Source organism: Neomonachus schauinslandi, chromosome 5, assembly GCF_002201575.2.
Source record: "Neomonachus schauinslandi chromosome 5, ASM220157v2, whole genome shotgun sequence".
Taxonomy (NCBI): Eukaryota; Metazoa; Chordata; class Mammalia; order Carnivora; family Phocidae; genus Neomonachus; species Neomonachus schauinslandi.
The window spans coordinates 98,223,147-98,239,193 of record NC_058407.1 but is presented as its reverse complement, the minus strand read 5'-3'; positions in this window follow the sequence as shown (position 1 = coordinate 98,239,193).

Here is a 16,047-nt window from a genome sequence, read left to right as displayed (position 1 = left end):
TGTCAACACCAAATGCTGGTGAGTATGTAGGAACAACAGGAACTCTCATTCAGTGCTAGTGGGAATGTAAAATGGTATAGCCACTTTGGAAGACAGTGGGCAGTTTCTTAGAAAACTAAATATACTCTTGGGCGCCGGGTGGCTCAGTTGGTTAAGCGACTGCCTTCAGCTCAGGTCATGATCCTGGAGTCCCTGGATCGAGTCCCGCATCGGGCTCCCTGCTCAGCGGGGAGTCTGCTTCTCCCTCTGCCCCTCCCCCCTCTCATGCTCTCTGTCTCTCATTCTCTCTCTCAAATAAATAAATAAAATCTTTAAAAAAAAAAGAAAACTAAATATACTCTTTACACATTATTCAGTAATTGCACTCCTAAACAAGTTACCTAAGTGAGTTAAAATTTCTGTCCACAAAAAAACCTGCACATAGATGTTTATAGCAACTTTATTCACAATTGCCAAAACTTGGAAGCAACCAAGATGTCCTTCAAAAGATGAATGGATAAATAAAATGTGGTATATTCAAAAATGTAATATTATTCAGCACTAAGAATAAATGAGCTATCAAGCTATGAAAAGACAGGGAGAAAACTTAAACACATTTACTAAGTGAAAGAAATCAATCTGAATATGCTCCATAGCATATGACTCCAACTATATGACATTCTGGAAGAGGCAAAAACATGGAGACAGTAAAAAGATCAGAGATTGCCAGAGTTTGGAGGGAGGGAGGGATAAATAGGCATAGCACAGAGGATTTTTAGGGCAGTGAAATTATTATAAATGTTACTATAATGGTGGAGACATGCCACTATATGTTTTCCAAAATCCATAGAATGTATAATATCAACAGTGAGCTCTACTGTAAACTATTGATTTTTTTTAATTTTATTTTTTTATGTTATATTAGTCACCATACAATACATCATTGGTTTTTGATGTAGTGATCCACGATTCATTGTTTTCATATAACACCCAGTGCTCCATGCAGTATGTGCCCTCCTTTTTAAGTTTTTTTTAATTTAATTTTATTATGTTATGTTAATCACCATACATTACATCATTGGTTTTTGATGTAGTGTTCCATTATTCATTGTTTGCGTATAACACCCAGTGCTCCATTCAATACGTGCCCTCTTTAATACCCATCACCAGGCTAACACATCCCCCCAAACCCCTCCTCTCTAGAACCCTCAGTTTGTTTTCCAGAGTTCATAGTCTCTCATGATTCATCTCCCCCTCTGATTTCCCCCCCTTCATTTTTCTCTTCCTACTATCTTCTTCTCTTTTTTCTTTTTTTAAACAAATAATGTATTATTTGTTTCAGAGGTACAGGTCTGTGATTCATCAGTCTTACACAATTCACAGTGCTCAGTAGCACATACCCTCCCCATTGTCTATCACCCAGCCACCCCATCCCTCCCACACCCCCACCACTCCAGCAACCCTCAGTTTGTTTCCTGAGATTAAGAATTCCTCATATCAGTGAGATCATATGATACATGTCTTTCTCTGATTGACTTATATTGCTCAGCATAATACCCTCCAAGTCCATCCATGTCGTTGCAAATGGCAAGATTTCATTCCTTTGGATGGCTGCATAATATTCCATTGTATATATATATATATATATATATATATATACATATATATCTTCTTTATCCATTCATCTGTCAATGGACATCTTGGCTCTTTCCATAGTTTGGCTATTGTGGACATTGCTGCTATAAACATCGGGGTGCACGTACCCCTTCAGAACACTACATTTGTATCTTTGGGGTAAATACCCAGTAGTGCAATTGCTGGATCATATGGTAGCTCTATTTTCCACTTTTTGAGGAACATCCATACTGTTTTCCAGAGTGGCTGCACCAGCTTGCATTCCCACCAACAGTGTAGGAGGGTTCCCCTTTCTCCGCATCCCCGCCAACATCTGTCGTTTCTTGACTTGTTAATTTTAGCCATTCTGACTGGTGTGAGGTGGTATCTCATTGAGGTTTTGATTTGGATTTCTCTGATGCTGAGCGATGTTGAACACTTTTTCATGTGTCTGTAGGCCATTTGAATGTCTTTGCAGAAATGTCTGTTCGTGTCTTCTGCCCATTTCTTGATTGGATCATTTGTTCTTTGGGTGTTGAGTTTAAGAAGTTCTTTATAGATTTTGGATACTAGTCTTTTATCTGATATGTCATTTGCAAATATCTTCTCCCATTCTGTCGGTTGTCTTTTAGTTTTGTTGACTGTTTCTTCTGCTGTGCAAAAGCTTTTAATCTTGATGAAGTCCCAATAGTTCATTTTTGCCCTTGCTTCCCTTGCCTTTGGCAATGTTTCTAGGAAGAAGATGCTGCGGCTGAGGTCAAAAAGGTTGCTGCCTGTGTTCTCCTTTAGGATTTTGATGGACTCCTGTCTCACATTGAGGTCTTTCAACCATTTTGAGTCTATTTGTGTGTGTGGTGTAAGGCAATGGTCCAGTTTCATTCTTCTGCATGTGGCTGTCCAATTTTCCCAACACCATTTGTTGAAGAGACTGTCTTTATTCCATTGGACATTCTTTCCTGCTTTGTCAAAGATGAGTTGACCATAGAGTTGAGGGTCCATTTCTGGGCTCTCTATTCTGTTCCATTGATCTATGTGTCTGTTTTTGTGCCAGTACCATGCTGTCTTGATGATGACAGCTTTGTAATAGAGCTGGAAGTCCGGAATTGTGATGCTGCCGGCTTTGCTTTTCTTTTTCAACACTCCTCTGGCTATGTGGGGTCTTTTCTGGTTCCATACAAATTTTAGGATTATTTGTTTCATTTCTTTGAAAAAAGTGGATGGTATTTTGATGGGGATTGCACGGAATGTGTAGATTGCTCTAGGTAGCATTGACATCTTCACAATATTTGTTCTTCTAATCCATGAGCATGGAACGTTTTTCCATTTCTTTGTGTCTTCCTCCATTTCTTTCATGAGTATTTTATAGTTTTCTGAGTACAGATCCTTTGTCTCTTTGGTTAGATTTATTCCTAGGTATCTTATGGTTTTGGGTGCAATTGTAAATGGGATCAACTCCTTAATTTCTCTTTCTTCTGTCTTGTTGTTGGTGTATAGGAATGCCACTGACTTCTGTGCATTGATTTTATATCCTGCCACTTGACTGAATTCCTGTATGAGTTCTAGCAGTTTTGGGGTGGAGTCTTTTGGGCTTTCCACATAAAGTATCATATCATCTGCAAAGAGTGAGAGTTTGACTTCTTCTTTGCCAATTTGGATGCCTTTGATTTCTTTTTGTTGTCTGATTGCTGTGGCTAGGACTTCCAATACTATGTTGAATAGCAGTGGTGATAGTGGACATCCCTGCCGCGTTCCTGACCTTAGGGGAAAGCTCTCAGTTTTTCCCCATTGAGAATGATATTCGCTGTAGGTTTTTCATAGATGGCTTTTATGATATTGAGGTATGTACCCTCTATTCCTATACTCTGAAGAGTTTTGATCAAGAAAGGATGCTGTACTTTGTCAAAAGCTTTTTCTGCATCTATTGAGAGGATCATATGATTCTTGTTCTTTCTTTTGTTAATGTATTGTATCACATTGATTGATTTGCGGATGTTGAACCAACCTTGCAGCCCAGGGATAAATCCCACTTGGTCATGGTGAATAATCCTTTTAATGTACTGTTGGATCCTATTGGCTAGTATTTTGGTGAGAATTTTTGCATCCATGTTCATCAGGGATATTGGTCTGTAATTCTCCTTTTTGATGGGGTCTTTGTCTGGTTTTGGGATCAAGGTAATGCTGGCCTCATAAAATGAGTTTGGAAGTTTTCCTTCCATTTCTATTTTTTGGAACAGTTTCAGAAGAATAGGTATTAATTCTTCTTGAAATGGTTGGTAGAATTCCCCTGGGAAGCCATCTGGCCCTGGGCTTTTGTTTGTTGGGAGATTTTTGATGACTGCTTCAATTTCCTTAGTGGTTATAGGTCTGTTCAGGTTTTCTATTTCATCCTGGTTCAGTTTTGGTAGTTGATACATCTCTAGGAATGCCTCCATTTCTTCCAGGTTATCTAATTTGCTGGCATAGAGTTGCTCATAATATGTTCTTATAATTGTTTGTATTTCTTTGGTGTTGGTTGTGATCTCTCCTCTTTCATTCATGATTTTGTTGATTAGGGTCATTTCTCTTCTCTTTTTGATAAGTCTGGCCAGGGGTTTATCAATCTTGTTTATTCTTTCAAAGAACCAGCTCCTAGTTTCGTTGATCTGTTCTACTGTTCTTTTAGTTTCTATTTCATTGATTTCTGCTCTGATCTTTATTATTTCTCTTCTCCTGCTGGGTTTAGGCTTTATTTGCTGTTCTTTCTCCAGCTCCTTTAGGTGGAGGGTTAGGTTATGTACTTGAGACCTTTCTTGCTTCTTGAGAAAGGCTTGTATTGCTATATACTTTCCTCTTAGGACTGCCTTTGCTGCATCCCAAAGATTTTGAATAGTTGTGTTTTCATTTTCATTGGTTTCCATGTATTTTTTAAATTCTTCTTTAATTTCCTGGTTGACCCATTCATTCTTCAGTAGGATGCTCTTTAGCCTCCATGTATTTGAGTTCTTTGCGACTTTCCTTTTGTGATTGAGTTCTAGTTTCAAAGCATTGTGGTCTGAAAATAGGCAGGGAATGATTCCAATCTTTTGGTACCGGTTGAGACCTGATTTATGACCTAGGATGTGATCGATTCTGGAGAATGTTCCATGGGCACTAGAGAAGAATGTGTATTCTGTTGCTTTGGGGTGGAATGTTCTGAATACGTCTGTAAAGTCCATTTGGTCCAGTGTGTCATTTAAAGTCTTTATTTCCTTGTTGATCTTTTGCTTAGATGATCTGTCCATTTCAGTGAAGGGGGTGTTAAAGTCCCCCACTATTATTGTATTGTTGTCAATGTGTTTCTTTGCTTTTGTTATTAATTGGCTTATATAACTGGCTGCTCCCATGTTAGGGGCATAGATATTTACAATTGTTAGATCTTCTTGTTGGATAGATCCTTTAAGTAGGATATAGTGTCCTTCCTCATCTCTTATTACAGTCTTTGGTTTAAAATTTAATTTGTCTGATATAAGGATTGCCACCCCAGCTTTCTTTTGGTGTCCATTAGCATGGTAAATGGTTTTCCACCCCCTCACTTTCAATCTGGGGGTGTCTTTGGTTCTGAAATGAGTCTCTTGCAGACAGCATATCAATGGGTCTTGTTTTTTAATCCAGTCTGATAGCCTGTGTCTTTTGATTGGGGCATTTAGCCCATTTACATTCAGGGTAACTATTGAAAGATAGGAATTTAGTGCCATTGTATTGCCTGTAAGGTGACTGTTACCGTATATTGTCTGTGTTCCTTTCTGGTCTATGTTACTTTTAGGCTCTCTCTTTGCTTAGAGGACCCCTTTCAAGATTTCCTGTAGGGCTGGTTTTGTGTTTGCAAATTCCTTTAGTTTTTGTTTGTCCTGGAAGCTTTTTATCTCTCGTTCTATTTTCAATGACAGCCTAGCTGGATAGAGTATTCTTGGCTGCATATTTTTCTCATTTAGTGCTCTGAATATATCATGCCAGTCCTTTCTGGCCTGCCAGGTCTCTGTGGATAGGTCTGTTGCCAATCTAATGTTTCTACCCTTGTAGGTTACATATCTCTTCTCCCGAGCTGCTTTCAGGATTTTCTCTTTGTCTATGAGACTCGTAAGTTTTACTATTAGATGTCGGGGTGTTGACCTATTTTTATTGATTTTGAGAGGGGTTCTCTGTGCTTCCTGGATTTTCATGCCTGTTTCCTTTCCCAAATTAGGGAAGTTCTCTGCTATAATTTGCTCCATTATACCTTCTGCCCCTCTCTCTTTCTTCTTCTTCTGGGATCCCAATTATTCTAATATTGTTTCGTCTTATGGTATCGCTTATCTCTGGAATTCTGCCCTCGTGATCCAGTAGTTGTTTATCTCTCTTTTTCTCAGCTTCTTTATTTTCCATCATTTCATCTTCTATAGTACTGATTCTCTCTTCTGCCTCATTTATTCTAGCAGTTAGCGTCCCCATTTTTGATTGCACCTCATTAATAGCCTTTTTGATGTCTACTTGGTTGGATTTTAGTTCTTTTACTTCTCCAGAAAGGGTTTCTCTAATAACTTCCATATTTTTTTCAAGCCCAGCTAGTATCTTTAAAGTGATGATTCTGAACTCTAGATCTGACATTGTACTAATGTCCATATTGAGTAGGTCCCTGGCAGTCGGTACTACCTCTTTTTCTTTTTGTTGAGGTGATTTTTTCCGTCTTGTCATTTTGTGCAGAGGAGAATAGATTAATGAGAGAACAAAATGCTAGCAGCGTAACAACGTCCCCAGAAAATATACTCTAAACAAATCAGAAAAGACTTGAAGCAGTGGGAAAAGAAAGGGAAAGAGAGAAAAAAGAAATAGAAAAAAAAGAAAAAGATAAAGATAAAAACAAAAACAAACAAAACAACAACAACAACAATAACAACAAAAAAACCAGAATGTGATCAAATATGATCAGGCTGGTATATAGATCAGTGCCACACACTAGATTTGGGGTGTATTTTGGTCTTTTAGAAGAAAGTGCCTCCCAAAATTTTAAAGAAAGAAAAACTTATATATGTACAAAAATAAGGGTTGATATGATGAAGGGATGGAATATGATTGTAAAGATGGAAATTATAAAAAATTTTATAAAAGGAATTGATAAGAAGTTGTTTGAAAAAAGAAAGAAGAGGATTTAAAAAAAGAAAAAAAAAGGGAGAGGATGTGATCAGGCAGGGGAATAGAAAACACCATATACTAGAGATTTAGGGTATATTTTAATCTGTTAGAAGAAACTATCTCAAAATTTTAAAGAGAGAACAACTTATATATATAAGCCAAAAATACGGGTAACTACTATGAAGGGATAGAATATGACTCTAAAAATGAAAAATAAAAATTTTTTTTTTTTAAAAAAAAGGGATTGATAAGATGTTGGTTAAAAAGGGAAAAACAAAAATTCAAAAAGAAGAAAAGACAGTTAAAAAAAAATTAACTTTGAAAGACTAAAGAATCATGGTAAAAAAGCCATGAATTCTATGTGCAGTATTCCCCTAGCGCTGGAGTTCTGCCATTCTCATTGATCGGTAAACTTGGCCTTGGCTGGCTGTTCTCGCTGATCTTCTGGGGAGGGGCCTGTTGCCGTGGTTTCCAAATGTCTCTGCCGGAGGCGGAATTGCCCCGCCCTTGCCCCCTCCCGGCTAAGTAATCTGCTCAGGTTTGCTCTCTGGGGCTTTTGTTCCCTGCGAGCTTTCCGTACAGCTTTGGAGGCAGAGAGTGAAAATGGCGGCCTCCCAATCTCCGCCCCAGAGGAGCCGAGAACTCGGGGCCCCGCTTCTCAGTGAGCCCCCAGAGAAAAGCCGTCAGTCACTCCCGTCTCCCCAGTCTCCAGCCGCACTCCGTGCTCACCTGGCCTGTGACCGCGCATTTCTATCTCTGGCACCCGAACCCGGGTGGAGTGTCCAAACCCAGCAGATCCCTGCGGTGCCCTCCCGTGCGGCTCCTCCCAGGGGAGGAAGGTGAGTCTCCCCGGATCTGCCGCTTGTTGGGTCCCTGCTGGAGGAGCAGGGGCCCGACTGTGCTGCGGATCACAGTTTATGGCAACCCCGAGCTGAGAGCCCGCACCTGGGCTCCGCCTGTGCAACCGGCTTCCCTGCTCCGTTACCTGGGAGCTCTGCCACACTCAGGCACCCCCGGTCTTTCTGTGACCCCGAGGGTCCTGAGACTACACTGTCCTGGAGGGTTCCACCCCCCGCTTAGCCACCAGAATGACGTCCCTCAGCGGAGCAGACTTTTAAAAGTTCCGATTTTGTGCTCCACGGCTCTATCACTTGCCAGAAGCGGCTGACGGAGGCCCCTCCCCCACCGTCTATCCTCCCGAATATCGCCTTAGATTCACTTCTCCGCACGTCCTACCTTCCAGAAAGTGGTCGCTTTTCTGATGAGAGAGTTGTTGCTCTTCTTTTCTTCGATCTCCTGTTGAGTTTGTAGGTGTTCAGAATGGTTTGATCCCTATCCAGCTGAATTCCTGAGAGGAGACGAAATCCAGGTCTCCTACTCCTCCGCCATCTTGCTCCGCCCCCTCTCTCCTACTTTCAATGAGAGCCTAGCTGGATATTATCCTTGGCTGCATATTTTTCTCATTTAGTGCTCTGAATATATCATGCCAGTCCTTTCTGGCCTGCCAGGTCTCTGTGGTAGGTCTGTTGCCAATCTAATGTTTCTACCCTTGTAGGTTACATATCTCTTCTCCCGAGCTGCTTTCAGGATTTTCTCTTTGTCTCTGAGACTCGTAAGTTTTACTATTAGATGTCGGGGTGTTGACCTATTTTTATTGATTTTGAGGGGGGTTCTCTCTGCCTCCTGGATTTTGATGCCTGTTTCCTTCCCCAAATTCAGGAAGTTCTCTGCTATAATTTGCTCCAATATACCTTCTGCCCCTCTCTCTCTTTCTTCTTCTTCTGGGATCCCAATTATTCTAATATTGTTTTGTCTTATGATATCACTTATCTCTTGAATTTTGCCCTTGTGATCCAGTAGTTGTTTATCTCTCTTTTTTCTCAGCTTCTTTATTTTCCATCATTTGGTCTTCTATATCACTCATTCTCTCTTCTGCCTCATTTATCCGAGCAGTTAGAGCCTCCATTTTTGATTGCACCTCATTAAGCCTTTTTGATTTCAACTTGGTTAGATTTTAGTTCTTTTATTTCTCCAGAAAGGGTTTCTCTAATAGCTTCCATGCTTTTCTCAATCCTAGCTAGTATCTTTAAATTCATCATTCTGAACTCTAGTTTCAACATCTTACTAATGTCCGTATTGGTTAGGTCCCTGGCAGTTGGTACTGCCTCTTGTTCTTTTTGTTGAGGTGATTTTTTCCATCTTGTCATTTTGTCCAGAGGAGAATAGATTAATGAGAGAACAAAATGTTAACAGGGTAACAATGCCCCCAGAAAAATATACACTAAACAAATCAGAAGAGATCTGAAACCAGGGGAAAATAAAGGGAAAGAATGAAAAAAGAAAATAAAAGAAAAAGAAAACAAAAAGAGTATGATTAAATATGATCAGGCTGGTGCTTAGATCAGTGCCACACAATGGATTTGGGGCATATTTTGGTCTGTTAGGAGAAAGTGCCTCCCAATATTTTAAAGAAAGAAAAACTTATATATGTACAAAAATAAGGGTAAATATGATGAAGGGATGGAATATGACTGTAAAGATGAAAATTATAAAAGATTTTATAAAAGGAATTGATAAGAAGTTGGTTGAAAAAAGAAAGAAGAGGATTTAAAAAAAAAGGGAGAGAATGTGATCAGGCAGGAGACTAGAACAAAGCCATACACTAGAGATTTAGGGTATATTTTGGTCTGTTAGAAGAAAGTGTATCTCAAAATTTTAAAGTGAGAACATCTTATATATATTTATATATATACCAAAAATAAGGTTAACTACTATGAAGGGATAGAATATGACTCTAAAATTGAAAAATAAAAAAGATTTTTTAAAAAAAGGGTTGATAAGATATTGGCTGAAAAAGGGAAAAAGAAAAATTAAAAAAAAAAAGAAAATTAAAAAAATTAACTTTGAAAGAGTAAAGAAGCATGGGAAAAAACCATGAATTCTATGTGCAGTATTTCCCTAGTGCTGGAGTTCTGCCATTCTCATTGATCGGTAAACTTGGTCTTGGCTGGCTGTTCTCGCTCATCTTCTGGGGAAGGGACCTGTTGCCGTGGTTCCCAAATGTCTTTGCCGGAGGCCAAATTGCCCCGCCCTTGCCGGGTCTGGGCTAAGTAATCTGCTCGGGTTTGCTCTCAGGAGCTTTTGTTCCCTGCAAGCTTTCTGTGCAGATTTGCAGGATGAGAGTGAAAATGGTGGCCTCCCAATCTCCGCCCCAGAGGAGCCGAGAACTCGGGCCCCGCTCCTCAGTGTGCCCCCAGAGAAAAGCAATCAGTCACTCCCTTCTCCCTGGTCTCTGGCCACACTCCGTGCTCACCCAGCCTGTGACCGAGCATTTCTATCTCTGTCACCTGACCCCTTGTGGTCTCCAAACCCAGCAGATCCCTTCGGTGCACTCCTGCGCCACTCCTCCCAGGGGAGGAAGGGGAGTCTCCCGGGATCTGCCGCTTGTTGGGTCCCTGCTGGAGGAATAGTGGCCTGACTGCCATGGTTCACGGTTTATGACAATCCCAAGCGGAGAGCCCGCCCCTCGGCTCCGTCTCTGCAGCCGGCTTCCCCGCTCTGATACCTGGGAGCTCTGCCACACTCAGGCACCCTGGTCTTTCTGTGACCCCGAGGGTCCTGAGACCACACTGTCCTAGCGAGGGTTCCACCCCCCACCCCCCCCCACCCCCGCTTAGCCACTGGAGCGACATCCCTCAGCGGAGCCAACTTCTAAAAGTTCCGATTTTGTGCTCTGCTGCTCTATTACTTGCCAGAAGCAGCGACGGAGGCCCCCTCCCCCACCATCTATCTTCCCGAATATTGCCTCAGATTCACTTCTCTGCACGTCCTACCTTCCAGAAAGTGGTCGCTTTTCTGTTCAGAGAGTTGCTGCTATTCTTTTCTTGGATCTCCTGTTGAGTTTGTAGGTGTTCAGAATGGTTTGATCCCTATCCAGCTGAATTCCTGGGACCAGACCAAATCCAGGTCTCCTACTCCTCTGCCATTTGCTCCTCCCTGTTTGTCATATTCAGTCTGTGTTTTTTTTCAGAGGAATCTTTGAAGTCTGTTGTCTCTTCTCTGCAGGTCAGTTTGGTTAAGATTAGATAGTGTAATCTTGACTGAACCTTAATAAACTGTCCTAGATGCCAGTAGGCTGAGGGACATTGGAGGGCTTCGCTCTGGTGTGGACTTTGATTTAAACAACATTTAAACTGGTGCAGGATGTTGATAATGGAGGAAGCTATGTGTGTGCAGGGACAAGGAGTGTATGGGAATTCTCTGTATGCTGCCCAATTTTGTTGCAAATGAATTTATTTTAAAACTGCTCTAAAAAATTTATTTTAAAAAATAGGTGGCTAGCTGGATTTGGCCTGTGGGCTAATAGTTTGGCAATGCCTGATTTAGTCTAACAATCTTTGCCTTTAATTGGTGTGTTTAGTCCCTTTTTAAAAAAACATAATTATTGATATGGTTGAGTTTGAATCTACTACTTTGCTATTTGTTTTCTATTTATCTCATCTGTTTTTTGTTCCTCTGTTATCCCTTTTCCCATCTTTCTTTGGCTTGATCAATTTTTTTTATTATTTTGTTTTAATTTCTCTATTTTTTTCCATTATGTTCTCTTGGTAGCTCCAGGGATTATAATGTGTATCCTTAAATTATCTACCTAGAGTTAATACTATATAATTGTTAGCTATTATATTATGTAATTTTAAATTTAGTATTTTTAAAATGTAGAAACCTCATAACCATGTAACTCCATTACCTCTTCACACTTTGTGCTATTATTACATATCTAACTTCTACATACATTGTCATTCCACCTTACTATGTCACTATTTCTGCTCTAAACAGTCATTTGTTTTTTATGATTAAGAGAAGAAAAAAATGGAGTCTTTCATATTTAGCCACATATTTACTATTTCTAGTGTTCCTCATTCCTTCCTATAGATCAGAGGTTCCTTCTAGTGAAGCATATTATTGAAGTATAGTTGACACACAATGTTTGATTAGTTTAGGTATGAAGAATTTTCTTTAGAGCTTGTTCTAATGCAAGTGTACTGATTCAGCTTTCATTTATCCAAAAAGGTGTTTATTTTTGAAAAGTATTTTTGCCTGATGTATGATACTATGTTAATTATAGACTCCCTCCCACTTCTTTAAAGATGTCATTTCATTGTCTTCTAGCCTCCATGTCACTGATATTATTGCCCCTACAGTGGCTTTTAAGATTTCTTTCAGTGGTTTCCAAAAATTGTTCAGTGCCAATATGTGTTTTTAAAAAATGTATTCTGCTAAAAAGACATTTATATTTGCAGGTTTGTGGTTTTCACTAAATCTGACAATTTTTTTCAATTATTTCTTTTACATTTTTCTTTCTCTGCTGTCCTTCTGTGACTCTAGTTACAATTAGACTGCTTGGTGTCCCACAATTCACTGAGTGTATTTCAAAAAATCATTTTATTCTCTTTTTACTTGACATTGGATAATTTCTATTGATATATTTTGAAATGCATGACCTTTTGGTCTGAAGTTGCCAATCTGCTAAGTTTTTATCCAGTAAATCTTTAACTGGAGATTTAAAAATTATACTACTTGAATTTCAATTCTAGAATTCCCATTTGGTTCTTTATTAGAGTTTCTAGTTTTTCTTTGAGATTTCTCCATCTCACCAATCATTATGTCCATCTTTTTCTTTAAATCCTTGAAACTTTAAATAGTAGCCTTTTTAAAGACTTTTATTTTTTAATGACCACAACTGGGTGATCTGGTGAATTTCTGTTGACTACTTTTCTTCTTTAATGAGTTACATTTTCCTACTTCTTCGCATGTCTAGTAATTTGTGATTGTATCCTTGAAGTTGTGAATAAATCCTTGTAAAACATCTGGTTTATATTTTCTTTCTTTAAAAAATGTTGAATTTTGTTTTGGCTATTAATATACTGGCAACTTATTTTGATACTGTTGAGACTTGCTTTTAAACTTTATTAGAGCAGTTTTAGAGTGGTCCTTACTCTAGGGCATGGTCCTTACTTGTAAGCACCATTGTGTTTGGCAGAATACCCAGGGTGTTCAGTAATATCTCTCTATCCTGACTCAGCCAGAACTCTTGCATCCCCAAAGACTGTGCCTCTAGCGTCTGTTATGCTTTCAGCCCTGTTGCTATAGGCTAGATTTTGTGGAATTTCTTTCTTACCTATTCAGCCTATTCCTTGTCTGAAAACCAGATGTAATACTCAGAAAGCTTTTGCTTTCTGTGTAGCTCCTTGAATTTTGGTACCCTGAACTGAAATTTTCAGATGCTTTAACACCTCCTATACTCTATTCTCTGACTCCTCAGCTCAGGGGACTATCATGCTCTGCTTGGAGTTCACCATCCAGTGGTTGTGAAATTGTTCCCAGGTAAAAAGATGGGATAAATGGAGGGCTCAATTCATGTTTCCTCTTTTGGGATTAGTCTTTTGCTGCCTCTTTCCCGAAAAACAGGTGTTTCATATGTTGTGCTCAGTTTTATAGTTGTTTTTGGCAGGAGGGCAAATTTAATGTAAGGTAGAAAATATCCTTCTCTCAAACCTATCAAACTCACTTTCACTTGCCTGCAATTCCAGAGTCTCTTTTCCTAAGTACGTCTTCCAATTTTCTTTCAAACCGATAGTTTCAGCTTGAATTATTTAAATGTAACTGAATGTATTTAAAGTGTCACTGGAATGCTTAAATGACATAGAAACTGAGCTGTTGGCTGGCAGGTGGCAGCTGGGAAGTAAGGTAGCACTTCAAATCATTATCCATCAGTTAACATTTGAAGAACTGAATTTAAAGGCTTATGAAAGTGAATTACATGGACAAGTATGGGCTTTACAAAAATTGTGTCCACTCTAGTTCTGATGGTAATAGCCAAGACATCCTTGCTAGATCACTGATAAAACTCACAAGCAGGTGTTGGAAACAAACAAACAAACAAACAAACAAAAACAAAGAAAAACCCACATGTTTTGGTTGTGGTCCCAGTTCTTCTCTTCTTTTGCTACCTTGTTCAGCTATCTATATTGGTCTATTTTCCAGGCTATTTTCCCCCTTTGGGCCAATTCTGTTCTTTTATAGGTCCTTAGGGATGATGAATTATACAAAGAGTTCTGTTAATCTGCCACTTCTCAAGTTAAATGTTTATCAATTATATTGACTATGCCATTGGCTCTTCCTAATTCACACTCTTAATTATATCAAATGAATTAAGTTTTATGATGCTAATTCTTCAGTATGATTCTTTTTCCTCTGTTGCTATGGTGGAGGAGATTTGTCTAAGCCTCTTGACTATTGACAGGAAAGATTATCTTTAAAGTTAGTTTTACAGGAAAGTTTTTCTTTTTACTCAGCAGTCTTGCTTACATTATTACTTCTTCTTGGATCATACTATTCATATTCCCACTCCTGGCTGAACAGATGGAGTGAAAAACTATTGCTTTGGAATACTTGTTCTGTGTTATATATAGATTTTAGCACAATGATAAATATATAGGCAACCAATCCAAGAAGTAAGGAAATATATGCAAAAGGAAAACTATTTGCAGGCCAACTGTACTAACCCTTAAAACTGTAGCTTAAAGAAGTGTGATTAAAACACTGAAAAGGAAAGAATACAACCTGATCCGGAGTGAAATTTACTTACCCTTCTGATCCTTAGTTTCCTTATCTATAAAATAGGGTAACAATCCCTGCATCACAGGTGGTTATGAAGATACCTATGAAAATGCCTAACACTGGCTGCCCATAGAAGATGCTTACAAAATATTTATTTCCTTTTTGTCCTCCCATGCATGTTCACAATCTACAGATAAGCTTTTTCAGCCACTATTATCAAGCTTAGTCTTTGTCAAATGAATGAATCTTCTGACATTACATAGATATTTGTAAGGAAGGGTGCAGTTTAATCTCTTGAGAATACAATATCCCCAAATGAGTATAGAATGAGCAGAAATTTTAGTGAGGAAATATGAGAGAGGGAGGAGCTTCCCCTTAAAATGTCAGCATTATGATCAACAAAATCAGTCAATTATGAAATATTTATTGTCTGGCTAGAGGTTTTATGCTAAGGAAGAGAAAAGATAGACATTATTAATGATTGAATCACCATTTTTCCTTGATAGTATTAAGATAATATGAACATAAAATTGTCCATACTTGAACGTTCCACTTTATGTTTAATTCCAATACACTTCTACTTTGAAAAATTTTATTCATTTCCTCTGAGCAAAATTTCTGTCCCTGATCTCTTCCTAGAGCTTCAAAGCCAGATTTCCATTTTCTCACTGGACATACCTGATCTTTCAGAGGCCTTTCAAATGTGCCTAGTTGACCCAGCGAAGTCATTCTCCTTCCAACCTGTATTCCTCAGTGCTCTAGCCCCTGCCACCCCAAGAGATAACCACTCTTCTTATGTATATTTTTAATAAAGGGTTTGTAATTTCAGAAAGTGATGTACTTTAGTAATAAGTTTGTTTAGAGTAAGAATCACACCTTTTAAAAAAAAACTTTTAATTTTGAAATAACTATAGACTAACAAAATTTTGCAAAAATAGTACAGAACAGTCCTGTGTACCCTTCATCCAGATTCCCCCAATGGATGTATTTCATATAACTATAGTGCAATAGCAAAACCAGACATTTGACATTGATAATCTGTGTGTGTACTTCTATGCCATTTGATCAGATGTATAGATTCATGCAACCACCATACAATCAAAATATTTTAGAACTAGTCCATCACCACTGCACATTACATAACTTATCATAGTCTACTACTATCATCACTTTACCAGTTCAAATGAATTGTAAAAATATTACCTTATTTTAAGTTTCTTTACCCTCTTCAATTTATGATTGTCCTAAGTACCTCTTCCACATTCCTTCTTCCCTTCCTTCCTTCCAGATTTATTTATTTATTTTAGAGAGAGCATGTGCACATGCATATGCAAGTGGGGGGAGATGCAGAGGGAGAGAATCTTCAAGGAGACTCCATGCTGAGCATGGAGCCCCACTTGGGGCTCGATCTCAGGACCCATGAGATCATGACCTGAGCTGAAACCAAGAATCTGAGGCTCAACCAATTGAGCCACTCAGGCACCCCCAAGATTCTTTCTTTTATCATTTTTTCATTTTGAAAATTTCCTGTAAGCTTTCTTTTGGAGTAGATCTACTAGCCAAGATTCTCTTAATTTTTTCTCTTTTCTCTTTCTTTCTTTCTTTCTTTCTTTCTTTCTTTCTTTCTTTCTTTCTTTCTTTCTTTCTTCTTCTTTCTTTCCCTTCCTTCCTTCCTTCCTTCCTTCCTTCCTTCCTTCCTTCCTTCCT